The sequence below is a fragment of the Lutra lutra genome, chromosome 15 (genome assembly GCF_902655055.1).
Source record: "Lutra lutra chromosome 15, mLutLut1.2, whole genome shotgun sequence".
NCBI lineage: Eukaryota > Metazoa > Chordata > Mammalia > Carnivora > Mustelidae > Lutra > Lutra lutra.
In genome coordinates, this window is record NC_062292.1 from 13,202,664 (window position 1) to 13,222,766 (window position 20,103).

A 20,103-nucleotide genomic window follows, 5' to 3' on the forward strand; every position below is an offset into this window, starting at 1 on the left:
TGGAGCCAGGAGCCCCCTCGGTATCACCGTGGAAGTGACTGACTTCTTCAGATTTCTGTTTTCTTGTACTTGAACTAGATTCACTGTGACCATGTTTACTTTAGAATAAGCACGAAAATAAACTTCGTATTTCTCACAAGAGAAGATTCTTCCCCACACGCCCTCTCCTTGAGGCCTCATCTGCTCCATGGGCAGCGGCAGCCTTGTGCGTGGGCCGCGCCTTCACAGTCCTGCCTGCAGTGTCCCCACCCCTGAGGGGCCGTCCTCACCATCCTCATCAGGGCAGGAACAGGGAGGATGTGTGGGAGTGGGAGCGGCAGGGGTGGTGAGGGGGCACTAGAGGGGCTGGCTCGGCACTTCCACCAGGACAGAGTGACCCCCCCGACTGGACTGGCTTCAGCCCCATCTGGGCTGGAAAGTGGTGGCCAGGGCCTTGTGGCCAGAGCCCGGCCTGGACGTCACCCCAAACTTGGTAAGGTCCACGCAACACACGGGACTCAGATTAGATTCCATAAGGATTTCATTCCTTTTGAGGGGGGATTTTTTCCCCTCTAAGGGACACTGGCCCTGTCTGAAGACATTTTTATATGTTTGTTGTCACAGCTGTAGGATTCTACCAGTAGCTCACGTTGAACAGCCTACAATGCACAGGACAGCCCTCCCTCCCCAGACCAAGAACCTCTGGCCCAAAGGGTCTCATGTGTTGAGGCTAAGAAGCGCCATGTTAAACTCATCCTGGAAATTTTATAGTAGAGATTAATTTCTTTGACAGAAACTAAATAGCATCTCTTCCCAAGAGAGAATTTTTACATTAAGCGGAAGACGCTCCTAAGGGGACTGACTGTTCAAAATGCTGATGCTGGGGCCCACCCCAGGGCCCCAGATTCCGGATTTCTAGAATATGGCCCAGGAGCTGCATTTTTAATGAGCACCCTCCCGCCCCTCCTCCCCCAGGAGACTGTGACATGGATGGGCTCGGATAGACTTTGAGAAACATTACCTTCTGTCTCACCTGTCACCTCAGGGAGAACCTGCCAAAGCCTTTCTGAGGACCAGGCTTGACCTCTGCCTTGTTCTTCCGTGTGTCCAGACTAGAGATTCTCCCAGTGAACTCTGGCGTCCCACTCAGAAGCTGGGAGCTTGGTGACCACCCACCCAAGAGTAAAGGGCCTGGAACTTATCAGACAGGACTCCTTGGCCTGGAATTCAGAAAGTCCTTCGTGTGGCCAAGGTAGTCTGTACCCGGACATGTGGCCCCAAAAACGAACGACGTGTGAGTGCACACAGATGGTTACAAGTTTCTGGAAACACCTGAGTGAGGACTTCTCTTACCTAACACCTGCTACCCACTTCCTGCCTTATGGGCAGTGATGGGGGAAGAGTCCCTGCCTTAAAGCCTGGGCTGCAGGCTGGGGACTTTCCAGGACCACTGTCCTCTCCACTCCCCTCTCTCCTTGATGACCCCCTGCCCACATCAAAGCACGGTTTCCCTCAAGGCTTCAGGCTCCCCACTCCTGGGGCAGTTCTGCCCACTTTGCTGCCCTACACCCCAGCAAGGGGCTTCTCTGAATCAGAATGTGTCTCATTCAGAGATTCTAGGACAGAGCACACAGAAACCCAGGCGGCCCGGAGAGGCCCCACACAGGTGAGCGCAGCTCAGGGAAGGGAAACCCGGCTGGCTTGGGGATCGGTGTCATGGTGTGTCTGCAGGACCCAAAGCCCGCTGCCCCATTTACCCCTGCTCCCCTACTCCCACACTGGCTTGTCATGTTTTCTTTGCTTTCAAGGCTTCTATCCTTACAAGACTGTTCCGACCCGCCTCTGGGATTCCCTATAGCTTAGCACTCACCTGCTTGGCTATAACTGCCTCCTTATGAGCCTGTCTCCCCCAAACAGGAGAACCTTGAGGGCCCAGCACAGACCCTCACTGACGTGGCCAACCTTGCTGGACTTGCCAGCTTTGGCACTGAAAACCCTGCACCGCAGGAAACCCCACAGTCAGGAGCAAAGCTGGGGGACCAAACTGTGCCAACCACTGAGGCCAGGCCTCCTCCCAGCGGAGAGACTGCAGACATCATGGGAGGCCTGTGCCAGCTTGGGATGAGGAAGGAAGAGAGGAGCTATGATTCCTTACCCGGGAGAAGAGGAGGCTGAAGGAAAGGCAATGGGAGAATGGACAGGGCTTGTGTTCTTAACCAGACCCCACATAAGTTCAAGTTCAAGCTCTCAGAGGGGACGCTCCACGCCCAGTCTACCTACAGTCACAACAGAGTGTCATTGATACTGACGGGATTGGTTAACTCCTTTCCTAAATCTAAGTTCCTTCCAGGAGGAGCAGCTCCTCCGTGGCCTCTCTCGGGGGCCACGGAGCTCCCCCTGCTTCATGTTCCCTTGTACCCTGGGGTGCTGCTCAGTTCCCGCCCTCTGTGCTCCCGGCCTGCCGCCACACAGACCTTCTTCCCAGGCAGGCAGCACAAGCCAGCTCCCTTGCATAACAGAGAAGAAGGGGCTTAGAGGCAGGAAACGGGGCCCTGAAGCCAGGAGCCCTGTTCTCTGTTTAGAAAATAAGACCACCAGGCACTGAACGTTCCAGAGGGGTGAGTGCTGGAGCCAACCAGCAACCCAGTCCTAGAGGCGAGCTCATGCAGAGGGCATCCGGCGCAGGTCCCAGCCTGACCCCGGACAGGAAGGCCTCCAGACTCAGACCCCTCGGTCCTTCTCGACACGTCTACCATCTACTCCATCATTAGCTTCTAGGGGAAAAGCTAGGGTCTGAATATAGCGACCTCCTCCTCCGCATTGGCTTCCTTCAAAAGGCTGCTTCTCAAAGCCCCAGTCTCCAAAAACCATGGCCTGCTGGGGGCACTGTCCATTCCCGAGGTGCTTCTGCAACAGGCCGAAGCTGGAAATCCATGCCTAGAACCCAGTCTCCACCAGGCGGAGAGTGCCCTGTCCCTGTCCCTCTCCAGGGATCGCTGTGATTCCTAGAGACCACCTACAGGGCCCGACTCTGAAGGAGGGCAGCTCGAGGGCACAAAGGCTGCACAGGCTTTTCCAGAAAGGGCAGGCAGGCTGCCTCAGGGTGGCAGGGAATCTGGCCAGGCAGGGGTTGGCCCTGCAGACGTGCGCCCAGGACATCCCACGTAAGCACTTAATACCACGATGTGTCGGTCACCTCTCATTCTCTCATTCGCAGCCTGTCGGCCCCCGACGTGTGGTGGTATCTCTCAGTGCCATGTTCAGCCGTTTTCCCCTGGACTTCTCTGCCAAGCGAGCCATCTAAGCCATTCTAGGGCACTCCAGCCGGCAAGGGCAAGGAGCTAACGTCCCTCCCCCCGGAACGCCCCTCCACCAACAGGGGCTAGAGTCTGCAGACCCCTCCCGCCACCGAGGCTCGTTCTTTGGGCTCCTGAGAGGGTCTCAGGTGGGACTGAGCCCCAGCGGCACACAGAGGTGATCCGCTCAGTAACGCCCTCTGTAACTGGGAAAGCGTCCTTCCCTGTGTTACTCCCCTCAGTCCCCTGGGCCTCAGCCCAAGGATCATTTCCCAAATGTCCGTCCCTGCACACCAGCCCCTACCCAGCAGGGGCACAACCCAGGGTAAGACACAATTGACTTCCTCAGACACCAATGGATCGCATTATGCCAAACCCGGGTTTACTAGTAACACCTCACACCTGTGCACACTTAACAGTTTCCAAAGTCTTGTTCCTGCGACCACAGCTGTGTAAGTAATGACCCCCAGAACTTACCGGTGTGCAATGGCTCCTCCTCGTGCTCAGAGGTGCAGTGGCCAGTGACTCTGGGAGGGCGCCGTTGGGGATGCTGGTCCATCCCGGCTGTCTGGGGCCTCCGCCAGAATGAAGAAGCCAGGCTCGGTCACATTTCCCGGGTGTGGAGCCGGTCCTGGGCAGGAAGTTCCATTCCTCTCCACGCATGACTTCTCACGCAACTGGGCTGTGCCTCCTTTTATGACCTGACCTCTAGCGTCAGACAATGTCACCTCCACACCTCATGGCAGCCACGAAGCCTACCCAGGGTCAAGGCACACCAGGCCTATTTGGGAAAATATGACCTGCCACAGGCCCCTTGCCCCTGATCTCATGAGATTCTTACAAAAGAAAATACTCTTGTTTTCAGGTTTCCTGTGTTTAGCTTGATTGCCCAGCATGTGGCAGGTGTGCAGTCCGTTGCTTTCGTCTTGTGGGGAGAGACAGGTTTCAGGGTCAGACTGACGGGTACGAGTCCCGATGTGATCGCTAATCCCAGGTGAGTTATTTAGCTTCCTAGAGCCTCAGTTTCCTAATGTTTAAAATGAGAGCCCAAACTCCCACTTCACTAGGCTGCTGCTAGCACCGGATGTGCGGTGTCCTAATGCCCCGAGCAGATTCCCAACACCTGCCCGGTGCCACTTCCTCTTTCCTCTTCCCCTCCCATTCCACTCAGGACTGAATGCTTCTCAGACTTCCCAGAAGGTTCACAAACCGACGTGAGAAGAAATCGTTAGTTATGCGTCCAGGGTCTGGGCGATGGGCTGGGTGGGAGAAATCAGGGTGCCCAGCTTCAGCCCATTCTCGTCCCCTCCCCAGATACTTGCTGCTCAGCCCAGAACTTTGAACAGTAACCCAGCTCTGCTGATGGCATCTCCCTCCCACAGTTCAGGCTCTTTGGTTTCTCAGAAGCCCTGGAGATTCTCCCAGAGTCCCAAGGGCCGTGGGGAAACACCTGCCCACCTCCCCCAAGAGTACCGCCGTTTTGCTGCCGGAGGCCTAATGTCAGGTGTGCCTGGGTGTGCCCCCTGTGGTGGAGCTCCCCACCACACCCAATGGTTTGGGTGCCTGCCGACCATTCACTTCCCCTGGGGTTGGGCCCTACCTCACACTCTAGAAGTTAGGTGACTTCCATTCCAGAAGATGCCTCACTCACAATCTCCCCGGGCCCTCGCACATGCTGTTCCCTCTGCCTGGAAGGCTCTTCCAACTAACTTCCTACTCTGTCACTTCCCTCTTCCCCGCATCACCTGCAATACCTTGTCCTGGCTTAGATACCATCTCATCAAGGAAGCTTTCCCAGACCCCTCCCTGCCAAGATGGTGCCCGCATCAGCACCGATTCTGCTGCCCCATGACAGTGTTTTCATTCGTCATTCTTGCCACCAGCCCTGTTCTCAGCTGCCTCACCACCACCTAGTGCAATGAATGCCCAGCACCTTCTGTGCTTGATAGGTGAACAAGAGAATGCATTGGTTTTCCCACACGTGGGTTACCCCTCGCCTCAGTGACCCCCCCCCACCCTTCACTCGGGGATGTAGGTCTGAATTCTGGGCCCCATCCTGGGCCAGGACCACAATGCCCACCCCCTGACCAAGGTCTCCAACAGAGCCCACTGGGCATCACCTCCTCCTGGACCAACCATGCCTGAGCCTTCCCAAGACCCCGTCACGTGGGCAATATACAAAAATAGTCAGTGGTTCCCCTGGCAACCACCACGGCAGATGGTAACCGGCACGGACAGTCTTGGAAAGCCTGGAGGCCGGGAGGAAAAGGAAGCCTGCTCCGACTGGTAGCTCTCCTGTCTGGGCCGGGCAGGGGGCCATCCAAGCTGCCTCTCCTCCCCTCTTGGCTTCCTGGGGACCACCTGTTCTGAAGCCCAAAGGGGAAAAAATGGGCTAGGGGAGTTGCCCATCTGCCCATATCATATGCATCCCTGGCAGTCCCTGTGTTGTGCCTCTGTCCCCTCCCGGTGGGGCCAGTGAGTCCTCCTCTGGCTGCCCTGCCTTATCCAGATGAGGTCACCAGCAGGAGACTCAGTCTTGCTGCCAGAGGCCTCATTTCAGGTGTGGCCATTGTGCCAAGCTGTCCCAGGCCTCTCCTGGAGCTTCTGGGTCTCTGCCCAAGTCTTGGGCTCCCTGGCTCTGGGCCCTACTGGCCCCCTCTCCAGCCAGGCCCACAACCTTGTTCTTGCCAGCCCTCCCCCATGGCTCAATCTCAGCCCCGCCTGAGCCCTGCTCCTGTCACCACCGAGCTCCCCTCCAGGATGAGTGCAGGGCCTGAGGCTGTGTGGGCTGAGGTCCCAGAGGCCCTGGGGGATGGGATTCAGGGGTGCCAGGAGAGGAGAACAGAAGAGTATGGCTGAAGGGTGAGGCCAGAGGGAGCTGCTGACCCTCTGCAGGCCGCTGGGCTCTAGCAGAAGCCCCCAGAGGGAGAACCAGCAGCTGAGAGAGGAAAGGGGGAGGCAGGACTCGGAGTGAGCCGCTGAGGCGTCCGCAAAGGGAAGCCCAAGGTTTCCAGGGAGCGGGTGGTGGATGTGGCCCTACTGGGCGCTGGCCTGGCCTGCCATGCTCTCTTCCCTGTTTGTGCGAGAGACAGCCTTGGCCTCCCCCACTCACACCCCTCGTCCTGGGACAGTGACCTTGCCTCATCTTCCTGGCTGTGTCAGCCCGACTCGGCCCAGCCCACTCCGGAACTCACCCCTCGTGGCTGCCTCTGCCTCCTCCGCCCACTCACCCCGCTACTTCATGGGGCTGCAGGCCTCTTGCCTGAGTCCCCTGCCCTGTCAGTGGCATGGCAAGCATGGCACTTAATGGCATCACCCCAAGGGAGGCGGTGGGGCCTGGGTCCACCTGTGGGAGCTCACAGCTGAGGGTGGCAGCCACAACCACCCCAGAGACAGGAGAGGCTAATAATGGCCTTGGGACCAGCGATGTCCACGTGGAGGGCAGCTGAGCCATGGCTAGGGGCTGCTGGGGCTCACGTCTCCACATTCCTGGTGCCGCTGCTCAGGGCTCCCAGGTAAGGGTTTGACCTCCTCACTGAGCAGCTTCTTCCCAGCTAGATCCCAGAAACACATCTGTTCCCTTCCTGCCCGAGCCCACTCAGCCTCTTCTTCCCATCTAGTCATGACCTTCCCCTTAACCATCAACCATAATCCTCTCTCTGGTCTACACCACCACATCCTGTCCCACCATCCCCTTAACCATCAACCATAATCCTCTCTCTGGTCTACACCACCACATCCTGTCTCACCATCCCCTTAAAGCTCAGGCAGTCTCTTTTCCACAGCATATTAATTTCACCAGATTTCACATATCCATTCACCCACCAAGCGTCTGTGGACTTCATGCCCACTACGTGCCCAGCACTAGGCGAGGTCTTGGGGCTGGGGTACGGTATGAAGCCAGGAAAATAAATGCAAGGACTGTCCTTGCTCTTAAGGGCCTCCAAGGAGAGCGGTGGACTGAGCTGCAAAGAGGTTTCCCTAGCCCCAGGTGCTGCTGATCTGCGGGGACCCCAGCTACAGGGTCCTGGGCGTGACAAGGTGGGTGCATGAGGCTGCGGAGGGACATTGGGATTTTCATGGAAACTTCGACCCACAGTGACCACTTGCATGGGACGACAGTGCCTCCTGGTGGTTGAGACTCATGGAACTCTCCAGCAGCTGTTCTGTAAAGCCCAAAGGATTAAGCTCCCAAGAACTTCTATTTTTGGTTCCCAATATTTCCATAATGAAATGCTAACAGGAGCAGCCAGAGGGCTTCTCAAAGGGCCCAAGAGCTGCACGGCTGAACTCCCATGATCTGCAGCTATCTGCTCTCCAGGGGTCAGACCGGCACCTTGCTCTCAGGTGTGGGTCTCTTTTCCTTGGGGTTTGACCCAAGGGTCTCAGGACAGTGGCCGTCTGTTCTCCGTGACGAGTCTGGCCTCAGAGGGAATGCCATGTGCACATTCAGCGTGACGTGTTGGAAAGAACACTGGGTCCAGGGTCAGGAGGCTTGGGTGCTCACCCCACGCCAACCGCTAACTCAGAGCGAGAAAATAATCACTGTGAGAGCTGTGTTGATTTACTGAACCAGCCATTGCAACAGGAGCTTTAGGCACGCTGGTCCTCACAACACACCTCTGAGGTTGGGGCTATTATTTCCATGTTAGAGGGGAAGAAATCAAGACACGGAGAGGTTAAGTAAGCTCACAGTGCATGGCAGTCAGGACTCGGGCTCACGGTTCTGGAGACCAGCTATGCTCCACTGAATTATGGACCTAAAAGAATGAGAAACCAGAGGCAGGATCCACAGAACGCTGCTTTCAGATGTTCCCCGGATGGCGGTGATGTGGAGCCACCTCCAGAATCGATGGGGCCCCCCAGCTCTAGGCTTCACTGAGCCCAGGGCCATCGGGGGTTCAGGATGTGAAGTTATGAGGAGGAAGGGTTGGGCCCTAATCCCCACAGGTGTACAGCAGAGCACAGGCACAGCCGAAACCACACCGAGGGCAGAGAGATGCTCCTGCCTGCCAGCCCACCCACCTGGAAGTGGAGAGCAACTGCCTTCTACAACATTCTCCTCCGTGCTATGCCACATATCCCACAAATTCATAGACCCACCATTTTCCACAACTCATGGAGAACCACTTTTGGGGGGGGGGGCACGCCAGCGGTGGGGAGAGGGGCAGAGGGCGAGCAAGAGAGAATCCCAAGCAGACGCAAGGCTGAGTGTGGAACCCGACACGGGGCTCAGTCTCACGACCCTGAGATCACGACCTGAGCCGAAGTCGGGTGTTTAACCCGCTGAGCCACCCAGGCGCCGCACCCCTCCCCCCTTTAGAACATTTTATATTTTTAAGTTGGTGCATTTGGCAAACTCTTATTGAGACCTACTGTGTGCCTGGCACTGGGTTAGGTCCGGAGTCCGTGGTGGTGAAGGAAGCCAGCATGGCCCTGCCCTTGGGAGTCTGCTATCCAGAGGAGACAGGCGATAAACACACGATTCTAAAAAGTAGAATCACACACCATGACACGGGCTGACAGAAATGACAACACGGGGGGGATGGAGAGCAACAGGGTGGCAGGGGCCCTAATTAGACCGCATGGGCTGGGAGAATCTGCCCGAAGAGGTGACATTTAATGGAGACCAGAACTGCATTTTTAGCTTGTACTTTCCTTTGGTAAAGGAGTTCCCCGTGTTCACCACGTGCTGAGCGATACGGCACAGAGCCTGCTTCTCTCTGAGCTCCTGGGATCCTCCCGCTGGACAGGGGAGCAGGCATTGTAACCTTTTCTCTGCCGGATCGCCGGATGTCCCTCCAGGGATGGAGAATTTTGAGCTTCCTTTTGAGAGAAGACCTCAAAGCAGGGGCTGTTTTGGGGGTGGGGAGGTAATGGGGCCCAGGGCCCGGCAGTTCAGAAATCAGAGAAGTCCTGGGCAGTTGGAGCCTTGAACTCGGTGACACGAAGAGCGGAAGTCAGCTCTGACAGGCATGGGGCAGGACTCACAGTCCAGTCTGCAGGGAAGGAGCTTGGGGTCTGTGCCTGCCACCCCCCACTGCACGCGTGCGCGCGCACACACACACACACACACACACACACACGTGCATGAGAGCAGACTCCAGCTCCAGCTCACGACTGTGCTGATCTTCTCATCCCCCTTCCGTGGTGCTGGAGCTGACACTGGGCGGCCGCCTGTTAGCAATCCGAATCTCAGAGCAAATCTCAGAGCAAATCCCTCCGTGCGAATTTCAAGAGCACCTTTAGGGCTTTCTTAAGAAATGTGAGTACTTTGGCTTTCATTATTACATCAGATGAAAAAAACAATTCAAAGAACAGTTTTCATTTCCTGCTATGATGAACAATAAAACCAAGTAGAAAAATAAGAGTGTATTAAAAAAAAGATACTCAAGTACTTTTCAGAGGACTTATGCCCATTTTCTTCACTACATGCACACTCCTACAAATTACTCCGTAATCTACTATGAGAAGTGGTTCTTCACCTATGTAAGGAACTTCAGTAAATTTTTGTTGAATGAGTGAACAATATGGAAATGGATCTATGACTTTAATTTGTGCTTTTTCTTTAAATTTTTTTTCAAGTAAGAGCAACAGTAAACATACTGAAGTTCCTGTTTGTCCAGATCCTAAGCCTACAGAACAGTAATCATTACAAACACTACCCGTCATAGTTAATAATCAAATTAATGTGCATTTATCAACCTAGTAAGAAAAACTCTATCATGTGGCAGAATTAATTCTAATCTGATAATTGATTGGACTTCAATCACCTGCAACATGGTCAAGAGAAGGAAACTGGGACTGCTAGGTTTGTAATGACCTCACTTACTGATGAACCACCTTTGAGCCATCACTCCCACCCCCCGCCACATTGAAACACTGCTAAAAATAGCAGCTGCAGTGTATCTTCCCCCTCCTGTTAATCTGGCTCTGGAAATGTATTTAGGCTCCAAGTTCAGATGAGAGAACTTGCAAGCAGGAAAGAGTTCACTAGGACGTGCCTGCAAATAGAGGGCGCTGGAAAGCTGGGGGGCACTTGCCACTCCCTGCCTCCCTGTTTACCTCTGGTTCCTCTGGAGGCTCCGGAAGTATTTCTTCACCCCAGCAGCACCCCAGAGATGTCAACACCAGCGGGCACGTGTCCCCACTCTGATGCCTCCGTCTCCACCCAGGCAGGGAGCTTCCCCGTTTCCCTTTGTTGCCTCTGCCTGGGATGGCAGTGCTTCCCGCAGTTGCCACCTCCATGACACATTTTTGGCATTCTCTGCCATTAGTGTCAGGTGACCCGAGCCATTTTCTGGCCTCCGGGGGCCTTTTGTGCCAGAGCCGACTCAGGGAAGAAGAGCAGACCCAGTTTTGTGAACCCTGCAGGTGGTCAGTAGCTGGTGGCCCCTGGGAACAAAGGGAGACCTCCGCTCCCCCCCTGGGCAGGCTTCTGCCTCTCCAGGAGAAGGGACAGTGAGGAGAAAGGGGACAAGTGCCATCTCAAGTCCAGGTGTGTCTGGCCCACCTCACCCCACCCCTGCCTCCTTGCTGAGCTGCCCCTTACCTCAGCCTGGCCCGGCCACACAGCGCTCCCAGGAGACCATGGGCTCCTCTATGGCTCGCAGTGTCCCTGGGAGGGTTTGGGGAAGGGGTGGTCATTCTGGATGTCTCTTTGTGAGTGCGGTCTGGCCATGCCTCAAGCCCAGGCCAGAGCAGAGGTCTCTGGAAGACCCTCGGCACAACTAAGGCACAGCCCCGCGGCCACCCGCCCCAGCAGCAGCCCCACAGGGCTGGCTGGCCAGCAAACATGCCCTGGAAAGGAGAACCATGCAGTTCCTGTCCAGCGGATCATAGACACTGAGCTAGCTGAGGACACCCAGGTGAGAGCTCTCGAGCAAGGTGACCAATGTGAGCAGAGCTTGGTGGGGAGGGCAGGAAGCTGGGCAGAGTTGGGAGATAGATGGCAGGAGACTTTATTCATTTATTTGACAGACAGAGCGCACAATCAGGGGGAGGGGCAGAGGCAGAGGGAGAAGCAGACTCCCCACTGAGCAAGGAGCCGATGCAGGACTGATCCCAGGACCCTGAGATCATGACCTGAGCCCCAGGCAGACCTTAACCGACTGAGCCAGCCAGGTACCCCTCTTAAAAATCTTTCATAGCTACTGGCTCAGTTGATTCTCAAACATCTGGGACCCCCATCTCCCTCGCAACACAAGTCTGGTATAAACAAAAAATGGTCACATGAACGGGAACTAACAGTCTTTCTCGGGCTTTGTGTCTCCCTCAGCCCCTGTATAGGGCCTCTGAGCTCAGGAGCTGGTCCTTCCCTTCCAGCTCCAACTTTCTGAGGTGACATTTGCAACAACTACCCTCAGTGTCCCCAAAGCTCAGGAAGGTGCTACCTCAGGGGGTGAGAGGAGCGTTGGGGTGGATGGGGCACTGCCCATGTGGGTACCGGCTCCCACAGGCTGAGCCAGGCAGCCATGGTGCACGGCACCCTTCCTTGAGGGGAGACATCCTGCCTCTGCCCGGGGCCATATGTCAGGTCTGATGCTGGTGGCCTTGGACTCACTGGGTCTCACCAAGGTTCTTAGGCAATCAGCCTGCCCTGTCGTCCCCTCAGGTGCAAGTTCTTAGGGGCCAGGCTAGAAGCTGACCTGAGTGACCACCACCAAGTGGTTCCCCAAGTTTTCCTTCCTCCTTTCCCTCCCCAAGAATGTGCTCATCACTCTTGGCTAAGACCATCTGCCCTTTCTTTCGGGATGAATGCTTTCTCTAAAGACACCTGTGGACTCCTGGCGTCCTAACTCACAAGACATGTCTGAATCTCAGAGCAAATCCCTCCATGCGTCAGTGTTATTATCTTCATGTTATGGGTGGGGAAACTGAGTCCCTGAACATCAGAGGATTTGTCTGAGGTCACACAGGGCTTCAGAGCCCTAATACCTGGTCAGTCCCATGTTCCCCTCCCCATGTCGTGGTACACATCACCTCCCAGCTGGACAGAGGCCATTTCAAGATGGCCGCCCTGACGGTCCAAACCCAGCGGGTCTAACATGGTGCCTTGAGGTATCATAGCAGCGACTCCCTGCCCCAGACCCTGTGGCAGAGTCACTTCCAGTGCTTCCAAAACACGGATGCCAGGAAATCCTGCCACGCTAGGTCTGGGTGAGCCCAGGCAGAGCAACCCTATGGCTGATTCTCCTCATTCAAGGTCATTATAGTCTATCAAGTCTCTGGCAACAGTGAATGAGCCAATTCCGAACCTTTGCCCTTGGGGGAAATACAGGATTAGGTTCCTGGGAGCCTCTGGACACAACTTTTCATCAACTGAACCATCAATAACCTTGTTTTATGTGTGTTTCTGTTTAAAGACTGTGTAATACAAGAGGAGATTCATTAATGTGGAACTCACACCCGCACGAAGCCTGGCGAATACCCCTCTTTTCTCCTCAGCGCCCACCACAGCCTTCCTGGGCTTGGCAGCCCCACACGGCCCTGCAGGGTGGCCTCGAGAAATCACCAACAAAATCACCCCCCCACCCCCACACACAGCGATGGCCCCACTTAGACAGTGAAAAGGACACTTCCTTCTGGCGGGGGAGGTGAACCGCGTGACCTCAGCGGGGAGGGTCCAGATGGCCAGCTCGGATTTTCCCTCTGCATGTCAACCCGGCACAGCCACAAAAGAGCCCTGGGCATTGACACATTTTAGCCAGTAGGTAAATTTGCAAATGAAATCCACAAAAAGTGAGCATCCTTTGTGTCTGCAAAGCTCTGTTTGCCCCGCCATGTGCTGTGTCTTAGGCACCTGGCAGGGGAAGTTGGGCGCAGGTGCTAGAAGGTGCAGCAGACAGACTGAGGGGTGAGCGCGCTGCTCGGGAGGGTTGGGAGAGTGTCCACAGGGGGCCTCGAAGCCCACCGAGCAGCCCCTGTGGGTTCTAGGCTGTGACTCTGCCCTCCCCTCACACCCAAATTCCCACAAACCCTGGACCTCCACTCCCCTCTGCAAGTTGGTGGCTCAGGATTCAGAATCTGGTTTCTCTACAGAAATCAGGTCTGGAGGGCTGGTCCTCAGCCCGGGTCACAGAGGCCCACCCGACCTACTGAGACAAAGCAGTGGCACCGTGGGGGCGCGGGCCCAAGCTCTCACCACAGCTCCCCACTCCCACCCACCAGCCTCCTCACCGGGCTCAGGGCCTCCGGCTGGGGCCCCAAAACGCAACGAAGGGGAAGGGTCCTCACACACAGTCTCAGGAGGAGGTTGAGGACAGGTGTGCTGGGCAGGCAGTGGGCGAGGTCTGTCTTTTGTCAGGTGTGGTGACAGCCAGGGTGAGTGTTTCTAGCATGGAGGGGGCCACAGGCATCAGGGATGGGAAAGGGAGTGCAGAGGAAGCTTCCCTCCACTTGCCGCCCGATGGGTCCCAGACATCCTCTCAGGTCATAGGCCTGGGCCTGAGGAGTCCCCAGCAGCTCTGCAGACATTTCCAAGAGGGGGTGTACAGCTGGCCCATGTTAGAGCAGAAGCCGAGGCCTGACCTTGTGCGGCCTTGTTAGCGCTCACCTCCAGAGCGGGACCTGGGGGAGTTGGGACGCCCTCGTCCACCTAGAACGGACGCATGACTGAGCACCCCACCCCTGCCTCAGACCCTCTTGTTTGCCCTGTTCCCCCCCCACCCCGGGACCAGCTGAAGCAGGGGTGTGGGTGGGTGGGAGGAGCCGTGGGCACAAGCTAGGGGGTGGACCCCTGAAGACGCGGCCACCAATACACACACGACCTTGCCGTCTGCGAGAACGCGGCTTACCTTCTACTCAGATTTCTTCCGCAAGGCACCCCACGGCCTTCTCAGGCTTCAGAACACCCCTGGTTTGACCCGACTCCTCGCTTGCCACCAGACAGAAAAGGGTGGAGGCCTGACCCAGCCTGTTCCCCAAGCAGGTTAAACAGAGTTCACAGTTAGATCTTGTTCAGGAAGCTCTGAGGCCCGGGCTCTGAGGAGGACTTGGATCCTGGTCAGGGAGGGCTGGGGAGTGGCCTCAAGGGACGGATGGCCGATGCCTGCTCCCAGGGGGATGAGGGCTCTCCCGGCATTGAGGAGGGACGAGGTGTGAGGGTCAGAAGGCTCCAGAGCTGAGCTGGGGAAGGGGAATCTGAGATTCGCAGGTTTTGCACGCCTGGCCTTAGCAACAGCGCCCGCCTTCCCTGAGCCCAGCTTAGGCAGGAAACTTGGCCTCCTGCCCGCCTCTACTCTCATTCACTGGGCTCCCAGCGCTGTGTGCAGGAAGGGAGGTGGCCCTTCTGGGGGGCCCCTGTCCCGGTTATTGTAGAGGAGGACTGGGGTCAAGAACCTATGGGGAACTGTGACACAGGACAGCAAGCTCCTTGAACCCCTATTGCCAGAAATCTTCTTTTTTCCCCTTTAAGATTAATTAATGAGAGAAAGCGAGAGAGAGAGAGAGAGAGAGAGCGCACGCACACAAGCAGGGGGACAGGCAGAGGGAGACGGAGAATCTACAAGCAGACTCAGTGCTGAGCACAGAGCCCAGACATGGGGTTTGATCTTACGACCCTGAGATCATGACCTGAGCTGAAGCCAAGAGTCAGACGCTTAACTGGCAGCCACCCAGGTGCCCCACCACTGTCTGTTTTTAAAGGGTTTCATGTTTACAAGCTTTAAACAATATATTTTTTAAAAGATTTTATTTGTCAGAGAGAGAGAGGGAGAGAGAGCGAGCACAGGCAGACAGAATGGCAGGTAGAGGCAGAGGGAGAAGCAGGCTCCCTGATGAGCAAGGAGCCCGATGTGGGACTCGATCCCAGGACGTTGGGATCATGACCTGAGCCGAAGGCAGCTGCCCAACCAACTGAGCCACCCAGGCGTCCCAGCTTTAAACAATTTATTCAGTAAAAAAAAAGACAAAAAAAAAAAAAAAACCCTAAGTGATGACTGTCTTATTTCTTTTCCTCCCTCAATGTCGAGAATTAACCAAATGGGGCCAGGCCCGCCCTCTCCTCCTTTTGCTTCTTTCCTTCCTCATTCAAACATCATTTTTAAACATTTCCTATAGACCAGGGGCTGAGGACGAGCTGGTTCCTCCCCTAAACTGATACCTTTGCCCTGGGCCCCTCTGGCTGGCTGCCCAGGTCCCACTGCACGTCTCCCTCACCTCGACCGAAACCGCCACTTCTGGGAAGTCCTGGGAGGTTGAGCCCCCATACCAGATGCCGCGCACAGCCCGCCAAGTATCTGGCATGCCTCTAGACCCTGTCTGGCCCCGGCTGAGGACTGTGCCCTGCCTTCCTGGGAGCAGGGACAGTTTCTGGACTCTTCCTTTCTCACTCTGTCTCTCCCCAAAGAGCAGGAATCCCTTCTCTTCTTCCCTCTGGATACTTGGTCAATGGTCCTGACCCTGGGGCCCGAGGCAGGATTTCCAGGGGAGAAGACTCAGAGCTGTCCCTTGCCCCTTCCTCTCTGTCACCCTCGCACCTCAGCCTGGCATGCACAGGGAGGCCACCCCAAGCGGGCTTTCCAGGATTCTGGCTGACAGAGAGGGGTTGCTGGGCGAGGACACGTAAGGCACCTCCAAGGCAGGGAGAGCCCAACCAAGAGCACTCTGGGATGGCTTTTAAAAGCGGAGCAATGATGTGAACCTCGGGAGTTTTTTGCAGGTGGCCCAGGGCCCAGGGAGTGAGGGGCTGTGTGGGCCAGTGGAGGAGGCAGGGCCCAGCCTGATCCTCCTGTCAGTTAAGTAACTTGTGTTGTTTAGTTTTTTTTTTTTTTTAAGATTTTATTTATTTATTTGATAGAGGGAGGGAGATCACAAGTAGGCAGAGTAGCAGGCAGAGAGAGGAGGGAAAGCAGGCTCCCCTGCTGAGCAGAGAGCCTGATGTGGGGCTCGATCTCAGGACCCCAAGACCATGACCTGGGCTAAAGGCAGAGGCTTAACCACTGAGCCACCCAGGTGCCGCGTAACCTGTGTTTTTATCAGGCTGCTGTGTCTGCTTGCATTTAGAAAACGGGTTTCTGTAGCCTCAAAGATTAGCAAACTATCAGCTTATGGAAAGCCCACAGTTCTCCTCTGCTCAAATGAGCCTCTCATCCCCAGTCAGGGGCTGTGGCCCTGTGACCTCAGACTGCAGCCCCAGCCCTCTGCATGCTGTGAGCTAGAGAAGGCAGGCCCAGGGCTAGCTCAGGGCCGCGCGCGTAGGAAGTGCTGATGAAAATCAGATGAGGCCGGCGGAGAGAGATGGGGACTGAGTGCTTCTGCTGCCCTTGGACTGGGGGAGGGGGTGCTGGCATCCCAGATGAAGGAAGAGAGCCCTTGCCGAGGAGTCCAAAGACATGGGTTTCGGTTCTGGCTACCATTCACCATCATGGGGCCCCAGGGACCCAAAGCAGATGACTCAATTTCTTTATCTGGGCGATGGAGGTGGCACTCTCCACCCGCACTTGCGGGTTACACCGAGGAGCTCAGTGTCCTTCGAAAACTGTCAAGTTTTGCTGTTCCCGTGCAGGGTACTGCTACGGCTCTGGGTACTGTCCCCCAGTGACGGTCAGGGCCGGGGCTGTCCTGGGGCATTTGGAGCAGTTCCTGGACTGGCGCTTCTGAGCTGAGCTTTACGGAAATCGGAGGGTCACCGGCTCAGTGGTGGGCAGGGGCTCATTCGGGAGGTCATGGCCACAACCACCATCCTTGGTACCATGTGGGCTTTTGGAGGTTTTGTTAAAAAATGGAGTGGGTGTCCCCAGGCACCCTGAGATGGCTTCAGGGCCTTTAGGAACAACAGAGCTTTTCTGTTAGGCACAACATGAGGCCTTTGGCATCAGCCCCAAGACACAAATTTCCTTTTCCACCCTTCAAGCAACTGAACAAACCTGCCTGCCTTCAGGCCAGGGGAAGCAGGGCATGCTGCAGCCTGCCTCGTCCCCCACGTGACAAACAACCAGGGGTCAGGAGGACAGTGAGTCCCAGGATGCACACGCACCTAGGCCTGCCCTGCCCACAGGCACCTTGGGAACATCTTTGTGTTACAGTAGTTGCTCATGCTTGTGGGAAAGAACAATGGGAGCAAGAAATATACAATGAGAAGGAAATTCCTTCCCACTAATGGCCTCTGGCCACTCTTAAGCTGGGCCCAACGATCCCTAACTTGGGAAGACCAAGGATGTGAACTGATGTGCCCTTCAACCTGTGGGTGTGTCAGCTGATGTGTGTCTTCTTGTGACAGCCCCCGCTCTAACCCCAGACCTGCGAGACAATGAGCTCAGGGCTTGGTTTCGGCGAGAGTGGGCATCAGTGATGGAGATGACCCGAAGCAAATGGTAATCTGAAGCCAGTTCCCTTTGACATGGGTTTTTCTAAGTTATTTTCTAAGTTATCGTTTGCTTCAGAGTTAGCTTTACAGATGTGCCCGGTGACTGTTACTTGACGGGGCCTCAGGGTCCTCATTTTGGTCTAGGAGGCACAAATTTTTTTTTTTTCGTGTGAAATACTGACACTAAATTACTTACATCTTCAGGGCCTCAAACTCCAGTGTTATCAGCAGCTCCAGTGACACCGTAATTTGTCGAAGTGAATATGAGGGTATCAGGCAGTGGGGACTAGCGGGGCCTGTGGCAAACGGAGAGGAAACACCTTGCTTAAAGACACCAACTGTAAGGAACAACAAAAGCAAGAGCATCTATATGTGATATATCTCCATGGCTTGTGGCCTGGGAGATTCACATCCCACATGAACCTGCTAGGCCCTGGCTGACCCCACAGAGAGTTGCTCCACGAGGTGAAGAGTAGCAGTAGATGTGATGAACACTTCTCAGCCCTGGCTGCCCCTTGGAGTCACCCCCACACCCCCACGCTCCCACACCCCCACCCAGATCTCTATCATTCTTAGCCCATGTCTTCTAAAGGGGGATTTTGAGGGACACCTGGGTGTCTCAGTTGGTTAAGCATCTGCCTTCAGCTCAGGTCATGATTCCAGGTTTGGGCTCCCTGTTCAGCAAGGAGTCTGCTCTCCCTCTCCGGATCTCCCTGCTTGTGCTTGCTCTTGCTCTCTCTCTCTCTCAAATAATAAACAAAATCTTTAAAAATAAATAAATAAATAAATAAATAAATAAATAAATAAATAAATAGGGATTTGGATACAGAGCCAGGGACCTGCTGGCTGATACTGGACCTGCTGGCCAGTGAGCTCTGCCTTTCTTCCCTCATCGGTCCCCACCTGCACAAAACCCTCCAAGTCCACCTGGGGACACTGTCCCTTTAGCTCTGGGACATCACCTCTCTCCTCCCTCTCCAATAAGGGAGGCCCTTGTGTGGAACAACCAAGAGGTTCCTACTACTGAGTCAAGACTTAGCCAATATGAACGATGGGTGGACAGGCCGAGGACTCAGAAAAGAGTGACACTGTCCCAAAAGATAAGGAGAACACAGGCGTCATGAAACAGATCCTGGGCTTTGGAATCAGGCAGACATGGGTGAGCCCCACTTCATCACTTACCAGCTGTGTGACTTTGGGCAACACACTTAACTTCTCTGAGCCTCAGTTTTCCCATTTTAAAAAATGGGAACAGAACCTTCTTTGTATTGTTGCTGTGCAGATAAAATCCGATCGTGTATGGGAAGGGCATGTCAGGCCAACAACAGGAGCTGTGCACACAGACTCAGGACAGGATACCGGAGGTGAGACTTCTCCTTAGCAGTGGCATGACCTCGGGCAAGCTGTTTCATGTTTCTGTGCAGAATTTCCTCATCTGCAAAATGGGTTCACTGCTGTTCTCAGAGGGCTACTAGAAGGATAAAGTGCGATAGCACATGTCAAGGACTTTGACCGTGCCCGGACTCCGCCACGAGCATATTATTGATTATTATTATTGATTATTGATTAACTCCATTCCGGCATGGGGAGCACTGTCTCCCGGACCCTCCTGGGCTGTGTTTCTGGGATATGGAATGGAGAAGTCGGAGCCTGTTTCCTGGTTTACAGGCGAGGCTGATCATATTCTCCCCACATCTGTCTGCCTGGTTCCTTTCTCTGATTCCTCTAACCTGGACAGTCCGTCATTTTCACCTTCTATCCTATTGTCTGTGACCTTCCCAGACACCTGCCGACCAACACACCCTGGGGCCCTGGTGTGCCTGGGAGACACCTGGAGCTGCCCTCTGGCTGAGAAACCCCATTAGTCCCCACAGAAGACGAGCACTGAGCCACACTCCCTCCGCTGGCCAGCACACAGGCCTGGCGGGCTGGGATGAATCACTTCCCACGCTGTGCTGTCATCCAGGCTCCACACAGAGGTCCTGTGTGCAGCTTCTGTGTATAGTGTTTCTTTCCATTCCGTGATTCAGAAAATGCCACTCACTCAGCCATGTGATCCCGTAATCTTCTGCCAAGGAACTGAGTGCAGAGGGTTGCTGGAAAACCCTTGAAGGATGGGGGGGGGGGGGCAGCTGTGTTTGCAAGAAAGCAATCTGAGCCAAGAAAACTGCAAGGTGGAACTCCTGTAACCATCACTGGGAGAAGAGTACTGGGGGGCTCAGGTGGCATGAGACAAGAGACCGGCCCATGAGAGCATCTGTTGGTGTGCACAGGTCCCCAGCGTGGCTGTGTACAGATCTCCAACCGTCCCACCCCCAGAAAAATAATGTGATTCTTTTGTCTGACCGCAAATGTAAAACTTGCTTAGGCAAAAATTCTGATCAATACAGAAAACTCTAAAAAGGAAAGGACCTATCACCTGTATGCTATGACCAGATGCTGTTTTTATCCATTGAGACATTGTCCATATGTCCTCAGGCTCAGAACTGACAGTTTCTGGTCCTTAGAGCTGCTGGACAT

The 20,103-nt window shown here is 55.1% G+C and overlaps 1 protein-coding gene across 1 annotated transcript in view; it reads right to left on the minus strand.

Moving 5' to 3' along the window:
- Positions 1-14,404, minus strand: part of PACC1 (proton activated chloride channel 1) — a 68,540-nt gene extending 54,136 nt beyond the window's left edge. The window contains exon 1 of the mRNA XM_047705125.1: positions 14,072-14,404. The gene's annotated coding sequence lies outside the window, so the exon portion shown is untranslated. The remainder of the gene's footprint in view (positions 1-14,071) is intronic.
- Positions 14,405-20,103: the final 5,699 nt, after the last annotated feature.